The sequence below is a fragment of the Gambusia affinis genome, linkage group LG05, assembly GCF_019740435.1.
Source record: "Gambusia affinis linkage group LG05, SWU_Gaff_1.0, whole genome shotgun sequence".
In the NCBI taxonomy this organism is placed as follows: Eukaryota; Metazoa; Chordata; class Actinopteri; order Cyprinodontiformes; family Poeciliidae; genus Gambusia; species Gambusia affinis.
Window position 1 is genome coordinate 14,237,088 of NC_057872.1, and position 9,303 is coordinate 14,246,390.

Genomic DNA, 9,303 nt, shown 5'->3' on the forward strand with positions numbered 1-9,303 from the left:
ATCGATGAACTTTATGACTTCACCATAAAATGAGGGTCTTCCATTTCAGGTGCATCCTTTATCCATATCACAGCATGGATATGGGGTGAACCTGCCTGAAATTCCACGATAAAAGTAATCCTCAACTGGTCCAATGGGCTGCAGGGAAAGAATGAGGTCTCTAAAAGTGCATCCACTCTCTTTTCAAACATCGCATGTGGTGACAGGGTTACTTCTAAGAATGTCACACTTTGCATTCCAGTCAAGCTCAGAAAAACTTACCTGCTCCCCATGTTGACCTTTGATGGCCTCAATGACTTCTGGCCATCTCATTTCAGCAGCGGAGAATGTGCAAAAGAAAGTGGGCTTTCCAAGTTGCCTCACCATGGCGTGCAAATCCCGTAATCCTTTCTCCCAATAAGCAGGAGTTCCTCTCAAGGGTTGCATGAAACGGGTGGCCTCTTTATTTTGGATTAGTTTTTCCAACTCCTCTTTGTTCTGGAGCATTTTGCTGGAAATATTTTTTCCATCTTTGCTGCTTGGTTTACCTTTTCTTGTCTGAATGGACATACTATCATTGGCAATATGAGTTTCTGTCACAAACTGAGCAAAGAAAAGGTAACTCTGGTCTTTGGCAAACCGAGTATCTATTGAGAAAAGCCGTACATTGAAATACATACTCGGTGAAAGTGCAACACGGCGGGATTCATCTAATGTATTTATCCCAGTTGGGAAATGCACAGGGTATGCCTTGGCTTCAAGTCTTGGAACACTGAAGAAAGAGATGGGCTTGTTCCCCTGAGCCGGCGCAATGCTGAAAATCCCTTCTCCATATGATAATACCTCTTGTGCTATGTCAGGAGGCTGCATGTAGGTGTCCAAGATCAGACCAGGGCGAAGTGCCTGATGCTCTGCCCCTATGTGGTCAGGCTGCTGGTCTGTTGCTGCATCCATTTCAGCCTCCTCTGCCTGTAGATCAGCGTCCTCAACTGGCTGGTCATCTTGGAAACCCTCAAATGTTGCACTTTCATTTATAGTTACATCTTTGTAATCTGGGTGACTCTCTTTAAGCTTTCTTAGTGCACCCAAGACATTTTTCATGTTGACCGTGTAAAAGTATTGGTACCCTTTGTACTTGGTTTTTCTCTTCAGCTTCACCTGTAAAAGCTGGGCTTCCTCACGGGGCCTTGGAAGACTGTTTACAACTGTTTCCATGTCAGAAGGAACACAAACAACAGCTCCATGTATTGCCCTTTGCTGTCCTTTTGGCAAGGAAACAATTTTTGCAAAAGGTAAAATTTTTGCAATTAATTGCCTTTCAAGTACATTCAATTCCGCAAGCTCTGTGGGAACCGAAGCCAGGTGAAGGTTATTGGCGGCAGCAATCGATGGCATCTTTCCTCTAGTTAGATGGCTGTCACATGTGTAGCAGATCCACTCCCCCACCCTCTCTAGAGGTACAGAACATGGGGTTGAGCAAGCAGATCCACACACATGAACATACGTACCTGTTAAACAATCAGCTACTACACGCATATTCTTGGTATATTTATCTCGTTTGCAGTGCTTTACTTGATTGGGGAAAAGGGCTCTGTGACACACGGTGCAAACATATGTGGGTCCGTTTTGAATGTTCTTATAAAAGTTTTGTATCGCAGCTTTCATTTTGTCACTCATCAGAGGGCGTGGGGTTTCAAAGTGGAAGCCTACATTTCTTTTGTACTTTCTTCTGATTCGCAAAGCATGCTGCAGTGTTACATTTTTGGAAAGTGCTTGTCTTGATAGTCTGCCTCTTCTGTAGGCAGCACATTTTTTATTATGTTTGACTCGATAACCAGGCTCACTATGATACTTGTCCTTCATATATTCATTCATCTTTTTTTTTTGTTGGCTTCTGAAATCGGGATTGTTTCTGAATCGTTGCCTTATGTATTCACGCATTTTCTTTTTGTGTTGGCTTCTGAAATCGGGATTGTTTCTGAATCGTTGCCTTATGTATTCACGCATTTTCTTTTTGTGTTGGCTTCTGAAATCGGGATTGTTTTTGAATCGTCGCCTTATGTATTCACGCATTGACTTTTTGTGTTGGCTTCTGAAGACTGAATCGTTTCTGAAGCGATTCCTGATGTGTGATTTTTGTCTGCTTCTGAAGACAGGATCATCTCTGAACCGTTTCCTTATATACTCAGCCATGTAGACTTTACGACTGGCTCTGAAGCTGTGGACAAAGTTGAATCTGTACATAACGTAATTTATTTGTCTCTTCCGAAAAGATGCATCTGTCCTATATCTATTTTTGATCTGGTCCTTCCTCTGCGATTGATGAAGAATGTATGTTTCTTTTAAGGCCTGTAGTTTTTTGGTCCTAAATGTTGGAGATTTCAGATATTTTTCTTTTTCAGATGAACTTTGTTTCATTTTATTTAGTACATTCTGTCCCTGTTGCATTTTGACCCTGTTCTTAATTTTTCTTCTATTGGTTTTAGGAACTTTTGATACATTTGGAATGGTTGGAGCCGTTTCCTCTAATACATTTGCAACTTCCTTAAGCCAAGGAGGCATTTCCTCTTCAGAGGTGCTCTTGGATTTGAAAACATTTGGACTTACTTTTGTTGCGTCCGGTGAAATATTCTGAAAGGCCAAATCCTGAGAAGAATTTGGCCTTTCAGAAGGGTCGTCATTCTCCCTCACAAAACCTACTGGAACAAACTCATAGGTGGCATTGGGGCCGCGGTTTCGAAAAAGCTTCAGCAGATGGTTGACCATGTCAGACAGTTTGCAGAAAGTCATCATTACTGCAGTTCCACTGGGATGGGGGAGGCCTGCTGAATTTCTTGAGTGGGAATCAAAAACTCCAAACCGACCGCTTCTGTCCCTGAAAACTGCAATGCACTCTGGAGTCACCAAAAGAAAAGCATGGGTGACATTTTCAGACAGACATTCCAGTTGCAGGGCAAGAGGCAAACCCAATTGTCGAGATCTTTGAGGGCTCCCGCTACCAGCAAAAACATGACCTACCCTTAAACCAGTTGTGTGTACTGCATAGATGTTCCTGTCAGTCAACACATGGTCAGGCATCTCTTCAAAGGTCAAGTGATTGTCATGAAACGTTCCATCACTGATCAGTTGCTGTTTAACGCCGACATAAAGTTGGTCTCCTTTTTCAATCACTCTGTCAAGCAACACTGTGTCAAACTGCAACCCCTCATTGTGGTAAGCTAAAAATGTGAGTGCCATGCATGTGCACTGGTGATTGCGGGAAAATGCGGCATACCTTTTGTCGGCTTGAGAATGTGAGGCACTTACCGACAGGACAGGTGGACCGCTGATCCCGGGTTCCAGCGCAGAAGCCTGTCGCATTAAAAGAAAAAAAGTCAGTATTTATACAAATGTTCACCTGATGACTATCTACCACCAATTAGGCCAGTTGTACACAAGTATTTTGTAATTGAGTAATCAATTATTCAGGTGATAAATAAATTAATTGAAATACAATTTTGATAAACATAATGGTAAATACTATTATTACAACAGTATTGGTTCAGTTTTCAATATAAATACATATGTTCGTATTTGTGCATCTAAAATGTATTTTTCTGTACTTCAGAAATTTATCTGTTAACAATATTAGCTCACTTTTTTAGCCAATCTGAAAAAACAAAAATTTTGAAATTATATTCAATTTAATAAAAATAAAAAAGGCATAAATAATAAAGCAGCACACCCACAAAGTTAAAAACCCGAAAACACATTTTTTAATATATATAAAATCACTTTGCACAGTCATTTGTAGCTTTTGTGCGTGACAATCTTTGGCATCTTCGTCATACACAGAACCACGTATGTCAACTTTCTCCACAACACATTGCCCTCTTCCACCCATTTGTTGTGACTGAGATGGTAGGAAGGAGTTACCTGGCAGCTCCCATCCCGGACATGGTCCTCCAGTGGCACGGAAGAGGACTCGGCAGGGGCCTCGACGTCCATCGGGGGAACCGGACTCCGTGCCTGGCGACGAGCTGGCGTGGTGGTCTCTCTCGGCGCTCCCTCCATCTATAAATCAACAGAAGCTATCAACTTGGTGCAAACTGAAAATATATATTTTATTATCTTAAAGACTGTGATATATTTTCTGAAACAGTGTCACACCTGCCGCTCCACCGGATTCAGCTTGGAGGGATCGGAAATTGGACGACGCCTCGGACTCGTCTTCTAATAAAAAAAATAGAAGAAATTATATAATTGTTAAAACAAACTGTGGCACATCAAATTCAAATGATTATTTTAAAAAGAAAATAAAATAAAATACCTTCTTCCTCGTCGGAGAACATGTAGGTATCGGAGCGTCAAGGCCAGACGCAGGAACGATCCGGTCCATCTCCTCCAGCAACGTTGGGCTGAACCACACAGGATTCGGGGGGATGGAAGAATCCAGCAGGTCTCCCTGTAAAATCAAAAAAATTGCTTAAAATAGATTCATTTGTACACCGAGGTCACAACATGTTTTGCTTTGAGGTTAAGAAAATCATACCTGTTGGTCAACCATCCTCCCAGTGGCCTGTGGATAGCCATCACCACCCTGGCCCCCGCGAGGCGACTGTAAACAATGAAAAATTATATTCAGTGGAAGCCGTTTTATACATATATTGTCATTTTTAACAAACTTTGATTTTACCTTTGCATTTCCTCAAAAGAAATTATCTTAGTGTTTTGTGTGGTATTTCCTCCAGCACAACCTAAACTGTCACTTTTTTCTCTTTTGGATAAACTGTTACTATACATACAGGAGTTACAAAAATTTCAAGTTGGAAAATGTTTATTTTTTCACTGTGAAACTCACAAAGGGTTTCTACCTTAACTCCTGGAGTTTACCATGGCTGGAAGCTGCTTACTAGCTGGTGGGGGAGTAGCTCTTCCTCTACCCCTGGTGATCGACTCCATACAGCTGTACAGCGCCGCCATTCCTCTGCTTGGACCTCTGAGTACCTGCCTCTGACCCTACCATTACCTCATTTTACCCTTTATGCCTCAGATTATCTACATGTCTAATAAAACTGCCATCATCATCATTTTAATCTTCACTGTGCCTCACAATATGGCTCCAAGTTTCCCTCTTTGACTTCAAGTTAAAAAAATAGCAAACCTGGCTGCTGCACATTTATTAGTTACACAATTTTTCATATACAATAACCAGACTGTGAGTGTCTTTTCTCCAAGTTTTTCCTGGACTCATTTATAGATTAATATAAGTGTGCGCTTGTTATTTTGTCTATTTATTTTATATTTAGTCACATTTTTAAACTACTTACAATATCACAGTTACGTATACATTTTCATAAATTATATATTACTTATGATTTCATTTGTATTAACTAATATTTACACCTTGGATGAACCACCTTTTCAGCAAATAAGCAATTTCCCCTTCGACATCAATAAAGTATATTTGACACCATTACATTTCTTAAAAACAAAATACAGCCCATACTTATTGTTTGAAGATGAAATTTCAAATAACAAAGGGATGTCATGTTGCATTTCATATTTTGTTTGTAAACTAAAAATAGGTGGTTTTTGACATTTACATGATCTTTATATATATATATATATATATATATATATATATATATATATATATATATATATATATATATATATATATATATATATATATATATATATATAAAAGACTTAATTATATTAGCATAACTCCACTTTTACTTGCCCTCAAGACAATTAAAAAACTGCTATGTAGTTTATGATCTGTAAAGTTGAAATGGACACTCAGGGAGGCAGACACAAAACAGACACGTTAAAAAGTCAAACATACACATTCATGGATTCTTAAAGAATTAAACATGCAAGATTTTGCTTAAATCAACTAAGCATGTATCCAGTACCCACGCCACCAACCACAGTCCAGGCGAAGGGGTCCGAACGACGGAGCAGCCACCTCCAACCACAAACCAGCCGGGCAGGGGACGCCTCACCTGGGGATGCTGCCCAGGAGGAGCCAACATCACAGGAGCTGGAGATTTCGGTGCACTTAACTCAAGTTGCGAAGAGACCGCCGCCTCAAGCAACTGAGAAAGGACCTCCATCCCAGGACGATCGCTCAGATGAACCTGAAGATATAAACATATTTTATAAAATACAGTACACCTAAATAACATTTTTAAAATACAATTCTAAAAATTAATTCAACTTACGCCGTCCCTGCTCCACAAGGCTAGGCTGCTCAACGGGAAGTGTTCAGTGACAGGCAAGTACCGAACACCTAGACAGAAAAAAAGAAAGTGTCATTCTTAATGTCAATCACACTAACAATGTCGTAATTTGAGAAAAGTAGATACGAAAGGAAAAATAAATAATTTTTACATACATCTGAACCCTGAAAACTATAAAATGTTAATTTGCTGAAGTTTTAGTCTAAACACAAATTGTGTATGTCACTTACTTCTCTGAGCAGCCACACGTTGAAACTCCTGCCGCAGCAGCTGTTGCACACTTTCCTTCACGCCAAGGCGTGGGGGAAAGTCCACAACGACCACCTGTAAAAATTGAGACAAATAAATTAACAAATTAACATACGCCAAGTTTTCTGACATATTTGATTATGGATAAATGCAGTGGATATTATACTTACATTAGCAGAGAGGTTGCAGACGGTACGCAACAAAGCGTCAAACGCTCGCCTCCACGGTCCTGCTGGCGGTCAAGTTGTTACTTGGGGCCAGAAGACAGATCACCTCGGGGGGCCGAGGCAGAACTGCATCCAGCACCTCAAGCCGCAACTCTTCCGCAGAAGCTCCGGGAGATGCAAGCATCCCTAAGGAGAAGTCGCCCTTTGGCATGGTAGAATACCCATCCACAATAGCGCGCAGATGGGAATCACCAACCAAAAGAGCAAACTGAAAAATAAAAACAAACATTAAGGTTTTGCTTATAGAGTTTTATCATTCAAACCAAGATTTGTGTATGAAATCGATAAAAAAAGTACCTTCTTCTCCAGAGCCTCGGCAGTAGGCAGAACCAACTTGCAGCTCCGTCTGGTCACCCGGGAAGCTGGCCACGTCTCCACGCGATGGCGACGCCACGGCCTGTTTACAGATGTGCATTTATCAAGATTAGGATTTAATGGCTTTGAAAATTTAACAAGAAAACAACAAAGATCTGATATACATATGACTCGGAGAAGTCGACTGCACGGGCTCTCGTCCCTGACGAACCACGGGCGACATCTGCAAAAGAATTATTTAAAAAATGTTTAGATTAAGTACAAACATAACTGGATTGCGCTATTCTACATAAAACATACTGAACTTGTCATGAACATACCTGGTAGGGCAGGCCACCCTCCAGCAGTCGGGACATCTAAAGACATAAATAAAATGAGTAAACCAAATGACTGTTATCATCCAACAATAAGTTACTAAAATATAAAATGACAGCCTTACCTTCGTCGGCGGAGACCGAGTCGGGTTCCAAGCGCTGGGTGCGAGCGTTGGTGTCCCAGGCTGTAAACACAGAAATGATTATAATCATACTTAAAGTCCAAAGTACAGTAAGAACTATTGTTAGACAAAAACAATTACTGCAATGTGTAATTGATATACCTTGGCGACCGCACACTCTCCAGCTTCCTCCATCTCACCTTGGTCAGCCTCGAGCCGCACGGGCATCCTATAAGACCACAGTAGAAAAAAAGAAGACACCTGGGGGGGGGGAAAGCTGGTTATTTAAATAAGTGTGTGTGTGTGTGTGAATGTGTGTAACTGAATGTTACTATGTGCAAAAGAACTTGTCTGAATATGTAGATAAAATATGTGTCTGTAGGATAGAGGTATGAGATGATGTGGTGATGCAGAGGTGAGAATCGCAGCAGGCAGCAGTGGAAAACTTCCAAATCGGCAAGTCTCGCACAAGAGAAAAGCTGTAAATACAAGAAAAATAAATTTCAATTAGTAAAGGATCGTAAAAATATATATTTTTAAAAAATAGGTTTTTTTTTTTCTTAATATAAGGACAAAGTTCAAACTGTTCTGAGGCTTCTAAACAGGACCAATATACTTTTCACAACTGGTGTAAACATCCGTGCATTTTACAACTTGGTCAAAAATGTAATTAAAAAAACAGATTAAACAAATAAATCTAACAGGTTTTTCTTATGTAAATGGAAAAAATAAACTTTAACCAAATCATTTACTATATAAGCTCTTTAAAGTAAAAGATAAAAGTTGTTAAAACATGTTAAACATCAAAATTACAAACCAATGCAAATTAAATATGGGATTCATCCTGTGTGATTTAACCTCAAATTAAACTGTAAACAATTATCCAAACACTGAAAGTCCAATCAGTATAGTACAATAACCTCTGTGGAAATGTAATTAATGCTCCTGCAGTAAAAGTACGTGCTGGACTGCATAAACCTATCAATCATGCAGCAACTTAAGCATTACATATGCAAAAAATGAAGTAAAACCCGACTAAATGTCTCACAAGTGTGAAGCTTTTCACAATGTGCAGGAAAACTGCTGATCAAATACAGGCAGGCTCAAAAAAGCCTGAAAGGCTTCAACTGCGTACCGCTAGCTTTGCAAACACGCCACACATAGACTTTGAATGTAAAGTCGACGGCCCTAACGCTCAAATCAAATTGATGTGAATTCAACATTAGTATGAAGTCGTTTGAATCTAACCACTAATGTTCTTCTGACACGCAAAATAAAAGCCACACGCTCCCAGCCGGAAAAATATCTCATCCAATCCCAATGTATGACTGTATATCACATAGAAAAATACGAACAAAATTACGAGACTTAAAAACACTGCAACATTTAATTATTTAGCTTCCTGTGGATCTAAAACATTTATCTTCACCTTTCCAAATTCTTTGTGTGATTTATGGGAGCGACTGCAGCAAACCGGAACCATTATTTGTTTACATGTTAGCAACCAACTGCTAACTCAAAGGTCTTACACACAAAATAAACCTAGATATTTTATTTTATTCATTCCTGGGCCATACATAATAATAAAATCTCAGATAATGAACTTATTTTATTAAATTAAAATTATAATTTACATAACACCAAGCTAAAATAAAATAGCTAAGTTTGTTTAGTCCATCAGAACCAGAACCGCGATGTTCTCCGTTGCTGAGTCAGACTAAAAATCAACAGATAAATGACTGCAGGTGCTGCGCTTCAGACCATACGAACCGAATCACACATTAACCTGTTATAGAGAGCAACTTACGACTGTAAGATGCACTTGCGGAACTATATCATATATCATGAGGGCTAGGAATAAATTGGCCAA

General features: G+C 39.7%; 1 pseudogene; it reads right to left on the minus strand.

The window, feature by feature from the left end:
- Nucleotides 1-2,771: 2,771 nt before the first annotated feature.
- On the minus strand, nucleotides 2,772-7,661 carry LOC122831099 (annotated as a pseudogene).
- Between the last annotated feature and the right edge of the window lie 1,642 nt (nucleotides 7,662-9,303).